Here is a 23,901-nt window from a genome sequence, read left to right on the forward strand (position 1 = left end):
TGTTTATTGATTTAATTTTTTTAAATTAATTCATTTATTTTCATTCAGGACAATTATTTGGTAAACAACTTTAAGGCAGGACATCAGCCTACATGTCTTCCCAGCTTTTCTGCAGCAATTCTCACAGACGTAGGGTAGGGTTGTCAGGCCTCGGACCACACGCCCCAGCAGAGCGCACCAGGCAGGAATTATGAGCATGTATAAAGGAGGCAACTCCACCCATCCCGAGTTGTGGAATCTCCTAGAGAGTACTCCCCTACATGTGGTTGCTCCTTGACTCTTGCCCCCTGTCTCCTCCAGTTTGACCTCCATCTGAGATATTGAATCTCCTAAGGACGATGTTCTCAACTTGGCTTTTGACCCACATTTTGTTCTTAGACCACGACTTTGAATTTTGCCCCCCACACCACAAGCCACCTCCAGAAATAGGAAAAAATAAATAAATAAATAAATATCTCCCTGTATCTTTGTGCATGAAAAGGGCACAGATGTGGATTTCTTTCATTTCACTGTTCTGCTAAGTGTACCCACACTTTTGACCAGTACTGTAAACATACAGTATTGCCTTTTACTGTATGGTCTGTGCTTTCAACTGTATCTTCCCTGCCCTGCTACATTACATACCTGGAACCTGTCTCCACTACACTTCACCAGATGTGGTATAATAGAAGGTGCCTGTTCAATAACTGACCAGTGCTTTCCTGCAGAGAAGTCGTATTTCAGTGAAATTCTCTGGGTTGGTGGATATTCCGCACTTAAGAGGTAGAAAGAGCCTAGTGTTGTTAGAACCTCAGCTGTCCTAAAATCTAAAATACCAGAGTAACTGTGTGTTGTTTCTCACATCAGATTTACAGTTAGGTGACACAGCAGCCTGTGTGAAAACTTCAGCTTCTGTGATTGGGTTTTTTTTTTTTTTTTAATGTCAGTCCCTCAGAGGGAGAAAACCACTGGACTTACAACTCTGAGGAGTTAGAGTGATTTTTCCGGGCAAAGGTATGCCTTTGTTCAAATTACATTCCATATTCAGCTTCACAATGATTTACCCTTTTATGCACTAGGGTATTCTTACCATATTCTTAACTTATGGTAAACACATTGATCAAGGATACTTTAGCAGAAGTGGGATTTGAACCAGGAACACAAATACCCCGCATTAATGATGAATATCAGTAAGAAAAAAGAAGTACAGGCTTCATTCTCAGTGTTATGCCCTTGCAGTGATGACCAAAAAAATAAATAAATAAATAAATAAATAAAAATAAAAAAAATAATGCTGGGAATATAATCGTCATTGGGGCTCCTGAGGGATCTGTCACTGTGGGAAGTCCAGCCGTATGCTGTGGGGTCATTGTTTTGGTTTTCAGCACTTTATGTCCAGTGGGAAGGGCATTTTGCTGTCCCTGTCTGACACAATGTCCTGAGTGGCCGTGGTCTTAGCGGGGAGCTGTCCAGCTGTGAAGACTAACAGCAGGTGGAGGCAACACACCTTTAGTTTCTGAGCGACCGACGGCGAGGAGGGGGAAGCAGGTGGAAAGATTCACACATCGTGACGGCGAGGCTACAGCACTGAATCCAGCACTTCAGAGCCATTGTTGTTCTAACGTTGTGTCATTCCGCAGATACCGACACGCTGCACTTCTGAAGTGGACCACGTTGCAGCCTTACATTTTCTGGTTTCTTGCAATGTTACACACTGTTTCGCAATTCGGGGGGGGGGTCAACTTTTCCCATGCAATAATCAAGAAGTCTTTTAAAGTCTATTTCATACACTTTATGCTTCTTAAGGAGATTAAGATTTTTTTTCATTAGAGAAATATTTTCTTTGTGTAATTTTTAACCAATTCATATACAGATGTGTTCCAAAACATTGCTTGTGCAGTATAATAATAATAATAATAATAATAATAGGCACTCCTGGGGAAGTAATTGTATGTTTACTGCATGCTCCTTTTTAAGTTTATAATAATAATAATAATAAGAAGAAGAAGAAGAAGAAGAAGAAGAAGAAGAAACTGAATAAACTTTCCAAAGGAGTGTACAAAAAATGAAATAGCAGAACTGACACTGAAATGTGTTCAGACTACTGCACTGTACTTGTGCTGTACTGTGCTGTACTGTACTGAGCTCCGAGTAACCAGGCTCCGGCTGTCCTCGCAAACACACCTGCGGGAACAACGGAGGGGCGGGGCACAGCGGACGCTATTGAGTTGCCATGACAACCCCGCGACCAATTAAAGCAAAGAGTCCGTTTCTCCGGCAACGAAAGAGGCTTTCGGCGACGCCGAGGAGCCCAACTCGAGTTTAGTGGCACTTGTCGCTTGGGACCCCAACAAAGTGGAAATGTCGGAGGCGGCGCCGGCCGACAAGAGGTACGACTTCCTGGGACACTACCTGGGGCTGAGCTACAACCTCAAAGCGGACCGCTGGCAGAAATGCATGTCCACCGAGGAGTACCGGCAGCTCATCGGGGACTTCCTGAACCGCGCGGACATGAGCGCGCTCTTCGTGAGCCTGAGCGCGGCGGGGCAGTTCGTGCCGTCGGCGACCTTCCCCGCCGCGTCCAAGACCAAGGCCGTGTACTTCGTGAAGCGCAGCCAGGACCCGCTCACGGCCGAGACCGTCCGGACGAACCTGCTGTACGGCGACATCGCGCCCTCCCCCTTCGAGCAGCTCTCCACCCTGGTGGAGGAGGTGAGGCCCGAGAGCGACAGGGGGCGCAGTGCCTGCTCGGTGGCTGTGTCATTACAGTGCCCTGCTGTGTAAATGGGTGAATCACCGTAAGTACCGTAGTATACAAACCCCACACTCCCTGCACGGGCTGCGTCGGGGAAAAGCCTCGGCTGAATGGACAACTAGTCTAGTGGCTTAGCGATCTAAACACACGAGTCAACTCGGAAGGGTTACGGTTAAGTATGCAGATGACATGGCCATCACTCAGTCATTTCAAGTGTTTCCCATTTCTGATTCTTTGTCAGAAAGCGTGACTACGTGGGTGGCACAGCGAGTAGCGCTGCTATAGCACCTGGCTGGCGTGCGAGGACGTGGGTTCGATCGATCCCCTCTTAGTCTGTGCTAAGTTGTGTGTTTTCCCTGCGTCTGTGTGGGTTTCCTCCAGGTGCTCCCGTTTCTGTCCCAAATCATGCTGTTAAGGTTCCCCTAGAGTGTGAGTGATAGAAAGAGTGTGTTTCACTGATGTATAGATGAGTGATGTAGTGTATCTAGCAGTATAAGTCACCATGAGTTTGTTGGAAGTTGCTTTGGAGAATGTAAATGTAAGTCACATATTACACTATCATGAGCACTTCTAGAATTCTGATTACTGCTATAACAATCATCATGTTCATATTGTAGTTGCTTTATAAGCCACTGTTTAAATATTTCACCCTTTCATTGAGAACTGTGAATTCAAAGAACTATGTTCTAATAGTTAATTGTGAAGCCAGTCAAATGGCAATAAATCCCTACAATGTATCTGTGGAGACAAAATGTATGATTCACCTTGTGTACATTAGTTTAGTGCCACGTGGTTCCTTTGCATTCATTCTTGATCTTGTTGGCTCAGTTATTGGTTCCAGTGATGTCCAACAGCAGAAACCATGGTGGATGGCCACAGGTGGTGTCTCAAGATATTAAGCAGCATGTACACTCTCTGAAGACCAGCGTGTCGGTGATGGCGGGGAAAGTCCGGGGCAAAACTCTTCTTCCTTTACCTGTGTGTTTGGAAAGAGTGGGTCAGGCAGCCCTGGAGAAAGACAAGAGGTAATGTTTTACAGTCTGGCTTCCATTATGTTGACAGACATTTTTCCACTGTGTTCAACTGTAGCCTGATTCCAAGTTCTCTTTTTTTTTTTCCAAGGAAGGCAATGCATTGTGAAATCTCATTATTGTTTTCTTCTCCAATCCTCATGGACAAAAGCATCCTCCATTCAATTGAGTCTGTGGTGATTGACTGGTGCCATCAGATTCGGGATGTCATCAAAAGGGACTCTGCAGCAGCACTCTTAGAAGGCAAGAACCCAACACCTGATGAGGAGCTGCTCTTCTGGAGAGATCGGTCGGTGTACTCCTTAAAAAATATATGGCCATCCACAGTAAATTTAATCTCTCTTGTGGTGTCCTTTCAATTCGCTAATGGGTCACTGCATTTACGTTTTTCATTGTACTTCAGAACCTTCTTTGGAATGGCATAGCTATTTTATTGGAAGTTATTTCTGTTAGAGGGTTTCAAAGTTTTGACAATTGTTGAAAAAATGACATGAGAAGAAAATGGCAGGTTGACAGACTGGGACTTTTTTGGAATTGATGGTAAATACACAGCTGGGTTTATTAATCTTACTGAAGCTGCCCATTTAAGTCTTCATGTGGCAGTGGTGCCACGACATACACTCTCAGGTTTCGACCAAGACATTTTTGCCATTCTGTAACCCTTCCTATGGTTTACTGCCAGTCCTGTTTTAACTATATACATCTAGGTCTAGCAGAGCAGGTAATTTTTTTTTTTTTTTAACTTCTAAACTGTAGTTGTCAATGGACTGTAATACAAGGGACATTATACCAGATCTAATAAATAATTCACAGTGAGCATGTCCAATGAATTTCCATTTAATTATGTTCCATTTGAATGCTTCCTTATCGCCAGTATATGTCAGTTTAGAAAAATTGCATGCCTATAATATGAGAACAATGTGTCACTTCTACCACTGACCAGAGCAGTTAGCAAGGATCACAAAAGTAATAACAATAGAGTGTAAAATAATTAAGTATACTCTTGTTCTGTTTATACTTCTGGGGATTGTTTTAGATTTGCTGACCTAGAATGCATTTATGGGCAACTGAAGTCACCAAATGTTGCCAAAATGGCAGAGATTCTGAAGAAGATGAAGAGCAGTTACTACCCTGCTTTTCAGAACATGTTTCAAGAAGTCTTGGCAGGTGAGAACAAACATTTGTTCAGACTGATGTGCACTTTCCACATGGAGCTGTTCTCGTTTTGAGACATTGGCAGCAATGACAAAACTACAGTACATATACTCCATCAGTTTTGATGATTACATTAGTGGCACCACTTGTAAAACACAAGTTGGATCATTTTAGTCCAGTGTATTAATCATCATGTAGCCTGCAGATATTGAGCTTCCTGAAACCCAAGTGTTTTACTATGTTAGATCATTAATACTTTTGACAAGAAACTGAATGACTTGGAGATACTTATCCAGCAGTGAAAGCATCACCTCGTTTCTCCCTATTTATAGCACTTGAGGAGGCCAGGGACATCAACATCCACTTGAAGCCCCTTAAGCAGATCTTTGAGGATGTGGAGAACATGGAAATCAATGAGATCAAGAGTCAGATTGCTCCCATGATGCATTTGGTGTGTCTTTTGTGGGCCAAGTCCAGATTCTACAGTAGCCCTGACAGAGTCATTGTACTTCTGCAGGAGATCTGTAACCTCCTCATATGCCAGGTATAGTAAGCTGCGCGCACCCTCAGCGCTGTTTGCCAGACACTCAGCTGTCAAAGGAGAATGGAAGGGTCATGCTTTTCATTTTCAGGTCTTTCCACTAAAGTGAATTCAACCTTACTTCTGCTGTGAAACTAAATTATTAATACCACAGCCATGGACTTGCCTTTCTAATTGCACGTTCAATATTATTAAGAGGTGAAAAGCTTTGCAGTTGGGGGAATTGAGGACCATGGCCTTGCTGCACAGTTATTAATTCAAGAGCTCCCTTATTCACACAATATCTTCATTTACATTCTATTTCTCAAATTTATGCAGATTCCTTTCTCCTAAGAATAACTTAGTTTATTCGTATAAGTTCAGAAACTATCTGTTCGTATAATATTAACCCAAGTAATTGTCTTGACCCGACAACTTTCTTCCTTTTCAGTAGTTCTATTGGACTCAGTGTTCTTTAATTTACACTGTTTTACATTCAAACAGATATAAAAATGTACATCAGTTTTTTTGTGTTGTGATTTTTTTTGTTTGAAACACTATTTTAAAGGTGATTGTTATTTTTTAGGCCGAGAACTATCTGAACCCTGAAGATCTGTTAAAAGGGGAGGCTGAGGAGAGCCTGGCCAAGGTGCAGGAGACTATTGGAGTTCTTCTTCACTTCCAGCAGACCTACAAAGAGAGGCGTGCCAGCCTGAGTGAGTACCAGAAGTATGGACAGCAGCTCAAGGAGTGGGATTTTCCTCCTGCCATGGTCTTCAAAACAATGGACTTCTTCATTCAGAGGCTGGAGACTATTCAGGCAAGTAGAGTGTTCTGCAGAAAACAAAATCGAAGTGTGTCATCACTGGCGCCACCTTAATTTACCTTTGTTTCTGAAATCTAAATTAATATCTGTTCTGTGTTTTTAAAAAAAATCTTTTAAAAAATTGTGAGAATTTTTCTCCTGTCTCTGCTCGATTAAAAGAGGAAAGGAATTTTTCATCTGTGGGCGATGCCTTTATAGGGAAATGTCTGTCAGATACTTATTGCAGAACTTTTACCTTCAGGGTCTGCTGCTGGGGTCCCTGGACATGATGAAGCTGGAGAAGAGTGACTATGGAGGAGTTTGTGGGAAGATGCTTAGACAGCAGGTCCTGGGCATGTATGAGGAGTTCATGGAAACATACAAAGCATTCACAGAGAAAGCCACAGATTGTCTCAACCCTGCCAACATGGTACATACTGAGATTTATATTTCTACATTTGTATTCTGCAGCATGAGGAAACAGTGAATGGCTTTTTGAATGGAGCAGCCACTATGCAGCTGTTAACTTTCTAAGTTGTCAATTGCACAGTTGGTAGCGTTGTGTTAGAGCTACTGCCTTTGGACCCAAAGTACACAGATTTGATTCCCACCTCCAGCTGTAGTACCCTTGAGCAAGGTACTTACCTTGAATTGCCCAGCTATATAAATGGGTAAATATTGCAAGTACCTTAACGCTGTAAGTCGGTGTGGAGAAAAGTGTAAGCTAAATGAATAAATGTCTCTTTTCTGTGGGCCTGATAGGAGTTTGAGGCAGATGTTGGTGAGTTTATGCGTAAAGTGGAGGACGTTGATCGTCGTTTGGGTTCCATCTTCTGTCGTGCTTTTGATGATGTTTCGGACTTGGAGCATGCCTTCAAGGTGAGCATAATGAAACCAAATCAACAGGTTGTTTAGATGCGCACACACTTTCAAACACACACACAGAGCTTTTCTGTTGTTGATAAAAGACTTACAGGATTAAGTTTTAATCCTTTAATCTTTCTTGTATATTCCTGTAAAATCACATTCCAGCATATCTGTTTTTCTACAGATGTTTTATAGCAGATGACATATCTAACGGAAATGAAACTGTACATTTAATACAATTCACAGACACAGTGTCTGAATCTGCTTGTCCCAAGTGGGGTTGGAGTGAGCCGGAGCCTAGCCCGGCAACACATGGCACAAGGCTGGAGGGGGAGGGGACACACCCAGGACGGGACGCCAGTCCACCGCAAGGCACCCCAAGCGGGACTCGAATCCCAGACTCACCAGAGAGCAGGCCCTGGCCCCCCGTAATACAATTCATTTAGTAGAAATGATTAATTTTTGTTACAGGTTATAGAAATGTTTGCCAGCCTTCTTCATCGACCCCTAATTGCAGCTGGTATGCAGAGTAAATACCCGGAACTGGTCAACATGTTGGACTACGAATTGGAGAACTGCAGAGTACTGTACAACAGACATATTCAGAGAGAGGAAGAGCAGGGTGAGGTCACTGGAAATGATGTTCCATTTTATTATCAAACCTAATGTATGCCGTTATGCTAAAGCGTCACATGTAAGACGACGACAAAACCTTACAGAACTTGGGTCTATGCATTTTTTATTGTACACGTATGCAACTTTCTACTCCGCAGGTTACACCCCCGTCAATAAGAATATGCCCGCCGTGGCTGGGGGATTAATGTGGGCTCAGGAGCTCCAGGAGCGCATTCAAATCCCATTTGAGAAGTTCAAGCACATTGAAAAGCAGTGAGTTTCACTTTTTCTTTTGGTTTTCTTAGCTTTTTCACTGTACATCCACATTCTTATGTAAATGTCTTCATTCTTTTCTCACCTCAGTGTTAATTGAACGAAAGACCTATGTTGGGCGTGCATTTTTTTACTTCTGTAATGCCAGCGCTTTTATACATTACTTGCTCATTTTTGCAAGCCTCACAGTTTCTCTCTGTGCAGATTCTCAGAGTATGCTGATGGGGAGAGAGTGATTCAGAAAGAGAAGGAAGTGATGAAGTTACTTGACAGGTCGGTTTTCTCAGAGTCCATCTTGTCCTTTCATAAACACAATATACTTCATTCATTACATCCTGTAACCATTTCTTTCTGAACATGTTTCATTTAATAACCTCCCCTTTTTTGACAAATGATAAATTGATTCAGACTTTGAGGAAGTCTAGGGGAAATATTTTAAATAACCTAAAGCACGAGAAGCTGCTCTGCTGAAAATGGTTTTGCGGACAAGTCACAGTGTTTCTGAAGATGACTTCTGTCGTTGGCTGGTCCACGTTGCTCTGCTTAATCAGAATCACATCGCTCCTTTTCCCCCTTCTCGTATCTTTGGCAAAGCCATCTGCTAATACAGAACACAACACCTTTACAGAAAGAAAGGATTTTAGGAATTGTTAGAAAGCCATTAATTTTTATCTTTTTCGGTGAACATTGGAGTGCCTTAAGAATCAGTTGTTTTTTGATGTTCAAGTGTTTTAATTAGAGACAGTGTAATGAAGACGATAAGCATGGGATATGAACATATTCTGTAAAATTATGGATTTCTCTTGTCTCTGGTGTGAGGGCATTTTTTACATAAAGGGAAAAACTAATTTGTTAACTTGGAAACAAGGTACCCTTTTCATACTAATTTGTCATAAACCCATCATATCCTTAGATGTGCGTTTCCCTAGCACACTTACGTTTTTCTGCATTTTTTCCTCTGCTAATGCTAAATTAATCAATCAACAAATGAAAAAGAACAAGCACACAACAAGATTTCCAGTGCCCTGGAAATGAGAACCATTGTTAGATGGGAGCATTAAAAAAATCTAGCAGGGCCAATTAGGTGCATCTGCAGTCATTACCTTTCAACAAAGAGGCGTATGATTTATTGCTGTTACAGTGCCATTTGATTGCTGTTGGCCTTGTTCTGAAGCTGTAGAGAAATAAAACTGAATCCAGACGGGTTGCAAAATCCAATATGGACCTCTTTATATGAGCCCTTGTAATTAGGTTATTTACAGATTGATATAGTAGTTCAGAGACCTGACGTGCAGCCTCATCCATATCCTCAATTAGATTGAACGGAACTGAATGTACTTTTTACTCCAAAGTCTCTGCATGGTTATTCAGTGTTTCCTTGGAAAGCCTGGCCTGCATAAAAAAAAAAAAAAAAAAAAAATCTTTTCATTCTCGCAGAATTCCACTTTCATTAATCATTGCCTTTCCTGTGCTTGTCCTCTCTCGTAGGAGGATATTACACGAGATTAAGCCCAATATCTCTTTTGACAAGGTGGCTGTATTAAAAGCAAAAAGTTGGAAATTTGATTTACTTGTCAATACATTAACTGCTGCTAATGTCTAGGAAGCAATCACACAAGTTATGATGTCTCATTGACTTTCTTGTTAGACCATTCGCAATTTTTCTGAGGCAAAATTATGTTTTTTTTATGATGTACCATTAATTATATACAGCATATACCCCATTGAAAATATACATAATGAATGGAACGTGTGCTGTCTTCAACCAAGAGTTGCTTGGTTTTATTTATCCCATTTTATTTCTTTTGCATTTTCCATATTATCCAATTTATTACCCAGTTTTTACGTGTGCCCTTCAAGGTATGCCAGCTACCGAGAAATAAAGACAGCCACATTCATGCTATAACTCACCTGATGTCTGCAGCAGTGGCTGCTGTAACACACAATTCGAAAAGCGCTATTAAAATATTTCCAACCTTTCCTTGTCAGCACCAGGGCAGCTAGAACCTTGTTTAACTGTGTTGTTACCTCTACAGTATATGTGTTAGACATATTTTGAAATGTTTCTCTCTTAACAGTTACACGTCTAAGCTATATCAAGTGTGGGCTGAAACAGTTGGGGAGAAGTCTCAGTATAACCTCACTCAGCCCATTATATCCAGAGACCCTACGACAAGGCTTATCACTGTCAACTTCAGCCCTCAGGTATGAGAACCTATGGTGGTTTGCTCTTTGTCTGGTCTTATACTGTATGTCAGGGACAGGCAGCTTCAGAGCTTATTAGTTGTAGCTGGTTTTGTTTTATGGAAGTCTGTGTAGCTAACAGTGTCACTGAAAACGCAAAACGGAAATGACTAAAGATTTGTTCATCAGTATTCTTCCATCTGTTGTGTAGCCTTTGGCTGGAAAATAAGTACATTTAGACTCTCATAGAAATAGTGAAATATCCAAATAATATAGACTGAAATCCATGTTGTGGTTTTGAAACATTAACTGCACTGCATATATGTGCATAGAAATATGTATTACGTTAGGCATTTTTATTACCGCAGCTGAAAAACACCAACCTTTTTTCTATATCACCTAGTCTTTTCTATCTGAAATTCTCATGATCTCATAACAGTGTGATATTTTATGCTTTTCTTTGAATGTGCCACGTATCACCAAGCAGCTCACCAAAATGGCTCAAATAGTTTTAACCTTAAGATCTGATATCAGTAGTCCCTTTTTGTATTACTTTTCTCCCCGTAAAGCAGGGTTATACAAGTGACCGTTACCAATATGGCCTGACTTGTGTTGTACCTGTGAAAGATTTTTTCTGCTTCAGAAAAGAACTTATTTTCTCGACAGCAACTTCTGCTCAACTGCTTCACTTGCCTTGTACAACAGTCCATTCTCGAAATCTGTGTGCCATGCTTTTCCAGGTGGCCACACTGTGATGGGTTTGACACTAACCCGGGGTCCATTGGGAACTTTCCTATGGACTGTTTTAAATGATATATCCCATTTTTCAGAATGTATAAACAGGTCTACCCGTGTACACACGTAACTCATTTTAGGGCCTGGTTACTTTGCACCTGATGTGATAAATACATTCTTTTCAAAGCAAACCATTTAAGCATTTTGTATCATGTCTCTTTTTTTTCTGGCAATACAAAGTCTTAACAATTTGAGGATATAATTCTTATTTCATGCATTTTGACTCATAAACTTATAAAGAACATGAAATGTAAGGAATATATATGGTTTGCTTGCTTTCCTATATGAAATAAAGAACATGTAAGCACATTTTTTTAAATTAAGTGCAGTAAAAAAGCCTTTTTTAATTGAACAATACAGTTAGTGTCCATGCTGAGAGAGGTGAAGTACCTGCAGGCCAGGCAAGTTGAAGCCATACCAGACTCAGTAGCCGACATTTATGCCAAAAAGAAAGTCCTGCAGCAGTATGTGGCCAACCTGGAACTCACTGCCAACTGGTACAACAAAGTGATGCAGACGGTGCTGGAGGTGGAGTTCCCACTGGTGCAACGGCAACTACAAGATATTGACGCCTGCCTGAAGGAGGCCGAGATTTCCGTTAACTGGAAGAGTGAAGGTACAACAAGCTGTCAGCTTCCTCATGAGTGTTTCTCATGTTCCCATTGCCCGTATTTTAAGTCTGGGATACATCCATTTATGGAGGGCCAAAACATGGTAAAACAGATATGATTGTCATGATGAAGGATGCACTGCATTGTGTGTCACGTGCCATGAAGTCAGTATGGCTCTTTTGCTTAAAGTGAAACCAGAAACTCAAAAGAGTCTGGCACTCAGAAGGAATGCTGCTGATACAGTGTTGTGTTTTGTGGAGCACTGTCTTTTCTCTCTCGATCCTTTGAGGAGGAACCTCCAGCTGAGATGTAAGGAGCTTGTGAGCATCTTGTAAATATCAAACTACTGATACGGCATTAGTTGACACACTTAAAACCAGTATAAGGACAAAGAGCAGTAAGAAACATTTGTTTTTCTTTTCTTCGGCACAAGAAAATGTTGCAGAGCAGAACAGAACAGATGGTTAAACCTACTTGAATATTCATCTTGTCACTATAATTCTCCAAACACATCATAGTCTTGTTTTGAATTGCTGCTTTTTTGAATGAAATAAGGTTCCTTCTTAAATGTCTTTAAGAGAAACAGTTCAAACTTTTCTCCTTATAAACAGCTTGAATTTTGTGAGGAAAAAAAATCCATTCCCTTCTTCCCATTAATAGCTGTGAAAGGATGGTTTGCTTTTAGTTTATTTTTAATTAAGCCCTTTAAACTAATTGAAAAGTGTTGCTTTTCATGTACTGAAGTATATCATAAAACTTTTTGCTATGTAATTACACTGAAACCGCATTAATGTAAAACCTGCTGATGGTCTCATGAATTTATAAGCTTTTCACAGATAATAATACTGCATAGCAAACACTTTGACGGCTGGAACTTTAAAAAATGAATAATGAATTAAAATATGGCCACAGAGAAGTAACACTGACTGTGTGGAAACCACACTGCAAATTATTCATCATTTCTGTCCTTGCCCTTGCTCATTATCTGTGATTACTCTTCATTACAAATATTGCCATGTTAATGTGCATAGGCATTTGGGACTACATTCAAAAAGTCCGTGACATGGTCCGTGACCTTGAGAGATGCCTGCAAAAGGTGAAAGACAATGTTGAGGTGATTCAAAATATCATGAAGACCTGGATGTCTCCCATCTTTGAGAGGAAGGAGGGGAAGGACACCCTCATCAACCTTGACGACAGAACTGAGAGGCTCGAGAAGCGCTATAGCTACATCCGAGACTCTGGCAACAGGATCCATTCCTTGTTGAAGGTATCTGTCCTTGTCACACTCAGTATGGGACCTTATGGGGGCACTTTCCTATGTCTGAGAGCAGTTGGGGTCCTTCACATGTGTCTATATGTATGACTGTGGTATGATGGTTAACTAGTTTGTAATTTCTATTTCAGGAAAATTTAGAACTTTTTAAGGCAGATGCTACTTCTGATGCATGGATGGCTTATGTGGAATATGTTGACGAAATGGTAGTCGATGGATTCTTCAACAGCATTGAGTGCTCACTCAGATTTTTTCTGGATAACACAGGTAATGGATATTCATTCTGCAGTAGTTTTCAGTTTGGTTCTTTAAGAACCACTTGATCTTTTTTTATTGTTCTGGAGCAAAATTTGACTAAGTCTTTTCTGTCTTCACACAGATCCCAAAGCTGGTTTGGCCCCGTTGTTTGAAGTCCAGCTAAACCTTAGTGTCCCTGACATGGTATTCTACCCCTCCCTTCAGTTTGGCACCAGTGATGGCTTTTATGACTTGGTGGAAAGCCTTGTCAATGACGTCTACAGGATCTCTTCCCTGATGCCACGACTAGCTGGGCACAACAGCCTTCCTCACTACCAGGTCTCTTGTCTTGACATAAATGTAATCTGTGACATATAGAAAGAATTGTTAACAATATTGGACTTGTCCTGCTTGTTTCTGAGTAACTGTGCCTCATGGGCTTTCCAGCCTTGAATAAAAAATGCCCCAGCCACATGGAAATTTTCAGAGAATGCTTCCTGTTAGTAGCCAAAGTCTTGTTAGTATAGAGGATATTAAATGTGCATGTGGAAAAGGGATACAGTGCATGTTTGACCGTGACCTAAACTAATGATCAATTTTGCCTATGGTTCCATATCGTTCATCCTGACTAAGGCTCATCTGCATGTTTTAATAGGCTGATATGGAGGGTATGGCTGACTTAGCTGACATGCGTCAACATCTCATGGACAGCGTCAAGCAAGTGATGTCCAAGTGCTTGGATTACTCCAATGGCTTTGAGCACTATGCATACCTTTACGTTGATGATAGAAAGGAGTTCATGCGGCAGTTTTTGCTATACGGTCATGTTCTGACCAGCGAAGAGATAGAGGCCCACGCAGAGGAGGGTGTCCCAGAGAGCCCTCCTACCCTGGCACAGTTCAAGGAGCAGGTGGACTCCTACGAGAAGATCTGTGAAGAGGTCCAGCACATAGACCCCATTGCCGTATTTGACAGTTGGATGAGGGTTGATGCCCGCCCCTTTAAGAGTGCCTTGCTTAATGTTATTAAAAGGTGGAGCCTCATGTTTAAGCAGCACCTCATTGACTATGTCACTAACAGGTAAAGAATTCAGTGAGCCATTCAGCTAATATTTGCTTAACGTTACACTTGTGTTGCTGCTCAACACAATAGTGTCATATGGAATTTCAGTGTGTAGTAGCCTTGTTACCTTTAAGCTCCAGAACTCTACCTTCACATATTTTTCTGTGTGGACTATGCTTAATCTCCCAATATATGTTGGGGTAGACAATTCTAATGTACTTCCATGTTTCCATGTGTGTTTTTGCATGCGTGTGTATGAACTTCAATGATCTTGTCATTGTGTACCCCAGATTACACTCTGTATATTCTATTCTATCTGTACTACAGCCCTGACTAGACAAGTGCATTCATCACCACAAGTCCTTGATTGTGCTATTCTTCGTCGCTTTTGTGCTTCACTGCAGCCTGTCTGACTTAGAGAAGTTCATCAAAGTTGCCGAAAAACAGCTGGGCAAAAAGGTAGAGGAAGGTGACTACAGTGGCCTGGTGGAAATAATGGGGCACTTGATGGCAGTGAGGGAGAGGCAGAGCAACACGGATGCAATGTTTGAGCCACTGCAGCAAACCATAGAGCTGTTGCAGACATATGAGCAGGAGCTTCCGGAGGAGGTTTACAGGCAGTTAGAGGTTTGTGTCTTATTTTGGTTCTGAAATGTGCTAATTATGTTTTTCATTTGTATTCATGTCGGAATTACTTACTATAATCGTGTCATTTGCAGTGCATTTATATAAAATATTTTTTGTGTAATGCAGTTGACTTTGAAAGGGGCAAGCATTATTAAAAAATATCTCCCTGTTCACAAAACGTTTTACTTAAGTTTGTCATCGTAGTGACATTAACAGTGAGAAGTGTAAAAAATTTCAGTGACGCTGCACTTGGTTATGTATCCACTGTACCACTTACCATGCTGTATAATTCCTGCCCAGTCAGAAGGCTGATTTATTCACTTTATCACAATATGGCGGCCTGTCGAACCCTCGCAGGAGCTGCCAGAGAAGTGGAACAATGTGAAGAAGCAAGCGGTCACAGTGAAGCAGCACATCGCACCTCTGCAGGCTAATGAGGTGGCCAGCCTGCGGAGGAAATGTGCCTCTTTTGATGTGGAGCAGCACACCTTCAGGGAACGCTTTCGCAAGGAAGCACCTTTCAGGTAAAATTCTACAGCCACGAATTCTCCAGTCACACTGACATTATCATTTACTGGCTAGGCAAAGCTTGCGAGACCCTTTCATTGTCTGCATGTACCTTTGGGTAAGCGTTTAGTGCCGTATAGTCCTCTGTCTGACTTGGATGTCTGCACTCGTACCTACCGCCCCATCACCTTACCACAGTCCACCCCACCCCAAAGCCTGCTCACATGCTTTGAAGGTAGAGTGTGTGCTTCTCTGATGCACTCCTTTCATATACTCTCAAGGACCAGAGCCATTCCTTTGACATAGAGCAGAGAGAGAGGTGTTCTTTGCTAGGAGAGGCGTTGCTTATTTGAGGACTGACTATACATCTGTCGCTCCCGATAGCTGGAACCGACAGGACTCTGAGAGGACTGTAGGAGGCGCCAAAACACCCTGATCAATTAAATATAACCCCCCCTGCAGATGAGCATTGCAAATTATGTCCTGCTGCTGTAGAACTTCTGGTCGTAATCACAGGATGACTTTGTGAACCCTTTTAAAGTTACTTTTCTATGCAGGTTTGACACTGAAAACCCTTACCATATGCTAGATATAGCCCACAAGCAAATTCAGGAGAAAGAATCAACTATGGCCGCAATCACCGAGTCTGCAAGTCTCTTTGAGGTGAATATCCCTGATTACAAGCAGCTGAAGCAGTGCCGCAAAGACGTGTTACTGCTGAAGGAGCTGTGGGACATGATTATAGTAGTGGACTCCAGCATTACCGACTGGAAGAAGACCAGGTGGCGAGAAATCAACGTTGAGGATATGGAGATGGAATCGAAGCGTTTCGCCAAGGACATTCGGGCCCTGGACAAAGAGGTGGCGGGCATGGGATGCCTTTTAGGCCTGGATGACAGGGTGAAGAACACCCTGACCTCCTGAGGGCGTGGCAGAGCTACAGAACACAGCCATCCGGGAACGGCACTGGCACCAGCTGATGCAGGCCACAGGGGTGCGCTTCACCATGGACAAGGACACCACCCTGGCGGACCTCCTGAAGCTCAACCTGCACAAGTACGAGGATGAAGTGCGGGGAATTGTGGACAAGGCTGTTAAGGAGATGGGCATGGAGAAGGTTTTGACCGAGCTGAACACCACCTGGACGGGCATGCAGTTTCAGTAATGAACCCCACCACCGGACCAAGGTGCCCCTGATCAAGACTGACGAGGAGCTGATCGGATCCTGGAAGATAACCAGGTGCAGCTGCAGAATCTCATGTCTTCCAAGTACATTGCCTTCTTCCTGGAGGAAGTTTCTGCCTGGCAGAGGAAGCTGTCCACAGCAGACTCTGTTATTGGCATCTGGTTTGAGGTGCAGAGAACCTGGTCTCACCTGGAGAGCATCTTCATTGGCTCAGAGGACATACGTTCTCAGCTGCCTGAGGTCAGTTCAAGGAGGGGTGGTGTATTATCCTTCAGCGTACGAGCTATTTTTGTGTTCCACTTATTTTTAAATCCTGCTTAAACTGAAAAACCACCTGTGAATCAAAGATTTACTGTGCCTGTGAATCAAAGATTTACTGTGCATTTTATTATTTTTTGTTAGATACTTGTCAGTTTTAATTAAGTTAAATGAGGATTTCAGTAAGTTAGCAGCATTGTTTTTTTTTTTCTGTGGTTAATTGTGTTTTATTCCCACATGAAATTCTCCCAAGGATTCAAAACGCTTTGAAGGCATAGACACAGATTTCAAAGAACTGGCCAATGATGTGAGTAACACTCCCAATGTTGTGGTAGCCTGCAACAAACCAGGCCTGTACAATAAATTGGAGGACCTTCAAGGCAGGTAGGTGGCCTGTTTTTTTTTTTTTTTTTTTTTTTTTAAAATAAATTGCGCTCTTATTTTATCAACTCTTTTGTGAATACACCTACAGATTAATATTTAGAACTTTTGAATTTTAAACAGTTCAATTAAATAAAAACCAAATGTGGAGAAGCTGATCAAGTTTGGTGAACATCATGTCTTTTTGGAGTATATAAACTGATAATAGCTGCAAGCTTTTTTTTTTTGTTTTTGACATATTCATTATTTGTGTACATGTACAATTGTCTCAAATGACTAAGTTTATCACCAACAACACACTTTTTTCAGGTTGGCCCTGTGTGAGAAGGCTCTCGCAGAATATCTGGACACCAAACGACTTGCCTTCCCCAGGTTCTATTTCATTTCCTCAGCTGACCTGTTGGACATCCTCTCTAATGGCACCAGTCCTCACCAGGTATGTCTTACAATCCTGATGTTGCACTGTCTCAGGGAAACGGGCATGAGGTCAGAATGATTACTGAAAATTAGAGGGACCATCAGTGGTTCTGCTTAGTGGCCAATTCAATGACCTGTAACATCTTTTCCAGTGGCTTCTTTTCTTTTAAAAAAGTCATAACATGTTGCCTTTGGAAATAGTTCTGCAGTTTAGCCAGCATAGCATTCCCATATTTAGCTGTGCACATTCACTAGAAAATGTATCAGTATCTGGATAATTAATTTTATATTATCGCTGATCAGTTATTATATTTTTAGCTGGGTGGAGTTGGTTTTTGTAGTACGCGGTCCACATTTTTTAGAACCACATCAAGTAGTACACATCCATGAACATTTTGCAAAACACTTTTCTGTGTAAATTACACTTGAGGTACCTTAACTTTAAATATTGAATTTCCAATAATATGCAACATTAATGGCCAAGAAATTAACATGAGGGATGCCAGTCCTGTGAAATGTTACATTTAATGTTTGCCAGGTTCAGCGCCATCTTTCCAAGCTGTTTGACAACATGTCTAAGATGAAGTTTGAGGTAGACCAGGCTGGGAAGCCCACCAAGATTGGCCTGGGAATGTACAGCAAGGAGGAGGAATATGTTACTTTCAATAAGCCTTGTGACTGCGCTGGTCAGGTACATCAGAGAAAATTTCTTTTTTTTTTCTTCTCATCAGAATGTCATAAAAATATTCCTTTTCTCCTCCAGGAAATTCAAACTGCTATCAGTTATTTTCAGGATGTCATTACCTCCCAGTCTGAGATTATAAATGGGAGATGAATGATGAGAGCGAATCGCAGCGTCTCTTCTCAGATTTTATTCTCATTTCAGCTGTGATCCATTTATCGGCATGTTCAACTGTTACAACAAAGTGTATTCGTATATGAGTCTTTGTGTATGTATTGATTCAGGTGGAGGCCTGGCTGAACCGAGTACTGGACAGCATGAGAGCTACAGTGCGACATGAGATGACAGAAGCAGTGGTAGCCTACGAGGAAAAGCCCAGGGAACAGTGGCTCTTTGATTATCCTGCACAGGTGCTCTCAGTGGACTTGCTGCACACAGCAGCCATTAAACTGTTTAATTAATTGTACAGGCACTGGCCTGCACCGAAGTTGTGCTATTACTTACTTTTATTTCTTGAAAAATTTACGTCAAGGATAAATTTCATCCTTATCCATTCCATTTGAGTTACTGTTTTGAGGGAAAACTGTAGATTTGCTTGCTTTTTTGCATATAGATGAATTTCATGTCTCAGATTCCTTCTGGGAGAATGCTACTGATTTATGCCTAATTAGCTATAGAGGGTCTTTTGCAAATTGGATGTACTGAAATTTCTCTTTTTCTGGCGGGAGCTGATTTTATGTCTTGCATTCTTCCCAGCGTATTGTCGTAAATTGCCTGATATGCTTCCATGCTGTACTCTCAGACAAAATTCTAACAAGAAGTTCAGTATCAGTTTTGTCAGTGTTCACATTCCTTTAATCACTTCATGAATACAAAAAACTGATTTATTTAGGCTTTGGAAGGTGCGATTGCTCTGTAAGTAGTATATTCTGAACAAATGAACAGATACCCATGGGTATACTTCATGTTAGTTATTTGGAACATCTGAAACTTAACCTTTCTGACGTTTGTGTGTCTAGGTTGCTCTAACATGCACTCAGATCTGGTGGACTACAGAATGGGCATTGCCTTTTCTCGTTTGGAAGAGGGCTACGAGAATGCCATGAAGAGTACTACAAGAAACAAGTGAACCAGCTGAATACCCTTATAACTATGCTGATTGGCCAGCTCTCGCCTGGAGACCGCCAGAAAGTCATGACCATCTGTACTATAGATGTCCATGCCAGAGATGTGGTAGCCAAAATCATTGCTCAGAAGGTATACAAGCCGTATGGCCCAGTGCAGTCTGTTCTCCAAGCACACAGAAAGGAGAATGCCTAAATAAATCAGAATCTAGAGGAAAAGCATGATTCAGCACAAAATGTAATTTACAATGGTTCCTCACTTACAGTCACAACTGGAAGTGGAAGTCTGTCTAATCAATAAAATGTAATAATACAGATATTGTATAATCTCAAATATAATTATAAGAAACTTTAAGAATACTGTTAGAATATTTATCTGAATTTAAATTGTAGCTATTTTAATTAGCATTGTTAACTACCTGTCGTTTTGCACAGGGCACCGGCTCATTTCGCAAATTGCGCACTATGGATTTTTGAAGATGTTCACACTTTTCACTGTATTTATTTACTTTTAACTGCATTTTATTCACTATCAAATATTGAAGATATTTTCCAGTATTTTTGCTTGTTATGAATAAACATGATCTGTGTTTACGTGGCCAGCTGGTAGATTCAGTAAGAGTACCCAAACAGAACAGGATGTGATTAATTCAGCTCACTTCCACAGTCTGGTGTTTGTGAGTGTCAGTAGACAGTAACAAGAAGAATGTTGCTCACGTTTACGGGTGAATTGGTGAGCAACACTGATAAGAGAATAAGACATTTTTATTTTTGTCCATTTAAATTAGTCTCAGTAGACTGAGCTTATATTTCAGTCCGGACATATAAGGAGGGCTTTACTGTACAGCTTTTTCAGGTTCCATTGTCACACTTTTAATGAATGGTTTCTTTTGCTTTGTTAAAATACACTTCATTAAACATTGACAATGCAGGTTATTCATTAATTTGTGTATAAAGCATGACCAGATTTTTGGTCTTCGGTGAATGCAAGTTTTTGGATAATATCTGCATAATCTGAGCTAAGTACGGTAAAGACCGAGAATTTGTTATGCTTGTTGGTAACTTTTCTGGCCTGCAAATGCTCTCTACAGTAACCGTTTATTGTGTATGCTTTTCCACTCAGGTGGACAACTCACAGGCCTTTTTGTGGCTCTCTCAACTTCGACACCGGTGGGACGATGATAGGAAACATTGCTTTGCCAATATCTGCGATGCCCAGTTTCTGTACTCATATGAATACCTTGGTAACACACCACGTCTGGTGATCACTCCATTAACAGACAGGTTGGCAGCTTCTTTTTAATTGTTAAGCTTATGATTTATGACCTGTATTGTTTTGGGGTAAGTAGGAACCTATGAGTATGCTCTCTCTCTGACACTTATTAATTTGTTCAAAAATCAAGAATGGACAAAATTTTGTGTTATGACGTGTCAATTGAATTTACTTGCTCAGGAAGGGTTCATCTGCCTTACTGGCATAGCTTTTTTTGCACCCAACAAATTGTATATTCCTATGCTTTTAAAATAGCTTAGCTTTCTTTGAAGTTATAAAAAACCAGGATGACAATATGTGATGGCTAAATCAATGGTAATAGGCTGAAGAATGGTTTTGCCCTTATCTCCTCAGTCAGCCTCTGACAGGGGTTTGAATGCCACCCATATATAAAGTAAAAGAACACCTCAGACACTTAACTAAAGAACTGAACACAGTCCTTTCAACTTAGTCAAGTCCAGAATGTACTTTTGCCCTTTTTGTCTGTTTACATCTTTTCATCTTTTTCACAGCACTCAAACTAATGGCAGTATTAAATTAATATATTGTCTGAACCAACACACTCCTTGGATTCCTTGGGCTGATTGGTGTGGATGTGTGTGGCTGTGTTGACAGATGCTACATAACCTTAACCCAGTCCCTGCACCTCATCATGAGTGGAGCTCCAGCTGGCCCAGCTGGCACGGGGAAGACTGAGACCACCAAGGACTTGGGACGGGCCCTGGGGATCATGGTCTATGTTTTCAACTGCTCTGAGCAAATGGACTACCAGGTATGCTACTGCCCAGTGAGAACAAAGATGAGTGCCTTATATATAACTACTTAAACGCGGTGGTCTCATTTAGCTTCCATTTTTTAATGCGTACTGTTACTTTTTAGAGTCTGGAAGGTGCACAGTTTATTAAGGCAAAGAAATGTAGCTGATGATGGCCACTGACTGTGAAGAGCAGGTGCTCTTATGAAACTATCAGTCTCCATTTTTTATGAATATTTTAAAGAAAACCCTTTCCACAAACTATATGATGTTATGATGTCTCATACATCTCTTAGTAATTTGCAATAATGGTTCAGTATGCAATTAGGCAATGCCACTTAAGTGAACGCTTTTCAATTTAAAGGAAAACTCTAGAAAAGCCAAATTTTCACATGAAAAAGGTCATAAGTACAAATTTCCGGCAGTATTGAGGCGAGAGTGAGAATTTGTTATCACCTATGATTAACACCTCTAGTGCAAGATATGTTCACACTGAAATACAACTTAGGACACAAATGGGGTTGATGAAACAAGTGTTTTTTGCTGATGACAGTATTCAGGATTTTTCAAACTAAAACACAGCTAGTGTTGCAAATGTCCTTGTGGCTTATTAACTGTTTTGAAAGTGCCAATGACTGTGAAAGAATGCCCAATTATGCCAACATTTATATGACGATAACGAGGCAATAATGGCGACATACTGCACTTTCATTCAGTGTGGTCGGAGACGGAACAAGGAGGGAAAAGTGAAATGAGAGTGAGAGAGAGCTTTGAAGATTCCCGCTGTCTTTCTTCCTACCTGAAGCCTATGTTAGTGCTTATTAATTCTTTTTCTTTGTTTTCTCCCCGAGGGGGGCGCGGTGGCGCAGTGGGTTGGACCACAGTCCTGCTCTCCGGTGGGTCTGGGGTTCGAGTCCCACTTGGGGTGCCTTGCGACGGACTGGCGTCCCGTCCTGGGTGTGTCCCTCCCCCTCCAGCCTTACGCCCTGAGTTGCCGGGTAGGCTCCGGTTCCCCGTGACCCCGTATGGGACAAGCGGTTCTGATAATGTGTGTGTGTGTGTGTGTTTTCTCCCCTTTTCTTCTCCTGAGTGTCAGTCATATCCAGAGCTGTTCATTAAGCTCTGCAAAACCCCCTTCTCCGTCTACATAAATGAGACTGATTAGTTAGAGTCTGTTGGATTTTCTTATTTACCTCCCAGGCCATGCCTGATCTGCCTCTTCAATTTCCCATCCTATAATAAAAAATACACAGTGGTCAATAGAGACACATCCATAATCTCCGGATACAGCTTGTTCCTGACTCCTGCCGCATCAGCATCATTGCCTTGCATACTGCTTTGACACCATGAGGTGTCAGACTGAAATAATAATAAGGGTAGGGGAAGGATGCAAACTGTTCAGTGTTCATTGTACAAACAGAAAACTTGAATATGTCAGCTCAATTCTGCAGGCAGTTGACAATTTGATGCCCGTTCTGAGTTTGAATTTATAAGCACATGCAAGAAAGGCATATTTCTTTTTAACCACCAGTTGTGCATGAAATATTTGTTCCTTAATCTGTTATATTGTAGACAAATGTATTTGAGATTGAAAGTTCATAAACTATTTTGATTTGCACTTTTTACATTTTAACCTAGCTAGCATTTTAAATAATATAAAGCAGTTTTTAGTTAGTGTCACTGGCACATTTTGCGTTCAATAATTTTCAGTAATTTTATTTTCAAAATGACAGCGAAATTAATTTATAATGCTTTGGGTGCAAAACAAACATGATTAAAACATGAAAAAATCACTGCTTTTGGCAATATGTAACCATCTTTGGTGTATATAAAGACTTAATCTCATGATCATCTAAAGATCATTTAGCATCAACATTTTAGTAATGGTATAGTGTCCATATGCTTTGCACAGTGACAAAGAATGCGTTTGTCTTTATATCATAAATATCTGTCAATATTAACAAAATGTTTCCATGTATGTTTCTCACACCCTCTGCTTGCAAGGTAGACTGCAGACCACTGTTAGAAGTGGTTATTAATAACGAAAAAATTAATGAAAGTATAATATTACAACACAAGCTATGACTAATACTTTTTGTTAGTAGTAATATAAAATGTTTTGGGCAGCAAAGTGGCACAGCAAGTAGTGCTGCTGTCTCACAGTGCCTGGTTGGTGTGAGAGGATGTGGGTTTGATCCCTGCTTGGTCTGTGTGGGGTTTGCATGTTCTTCCTGTGTCTGTGTGGGTTTCCTCCTATAGTCCAAAGACATGCTGTTCACCCATAGTGTGTGTGTGACAGAGAGAGAGTGTGTTCCATTGATGTTTGGATGAGTGACCCATTGTAAGTAGTGTATCTAGCAGTGTAAGTTACCTTGGTGAATAAGGTGTGTGTGTGGGGTATCTGTTGGAAGTCACTTTGAAGAAAAGTGGCTGCTAAATAAATGTAATGTTGTTGTGTTTTGCCACTGTCTTCCAGTCCTGTGGGAATATTTACAAAGGCCTGGCACAAACAGGAGCCTGGGGGTGC

At 41.2% G+C, this 23,901-nt stretch overlaps 1 pseudogene; it reads left to right on the plus strand.

The window, feature by feature from the left end:
- The first annotated feature begins 2,245 nt into the window (after positions 1-2,245).
- LOC114909222 (dynein beta chain, ciliary-like) overlaps positions 2,246-23,901 on the plus strand; it is a 22,829-nt pseudogene continuing 1,173 nt past the window's right edge.

The sequence above is a fragment of the Scleropages formosus genome, chromosome 20, assembly GCF_900964775.1.
Source record: "Scleropages formosus chromosome 20, fSclFor1.1, whole genome shotgun sequence".
NCBI lineage: Eukaryota > Metazoa > Chordata > Actinopteri > Osteoglossiformes > Osteoglossidae > Scleropages > Scleropages formosus.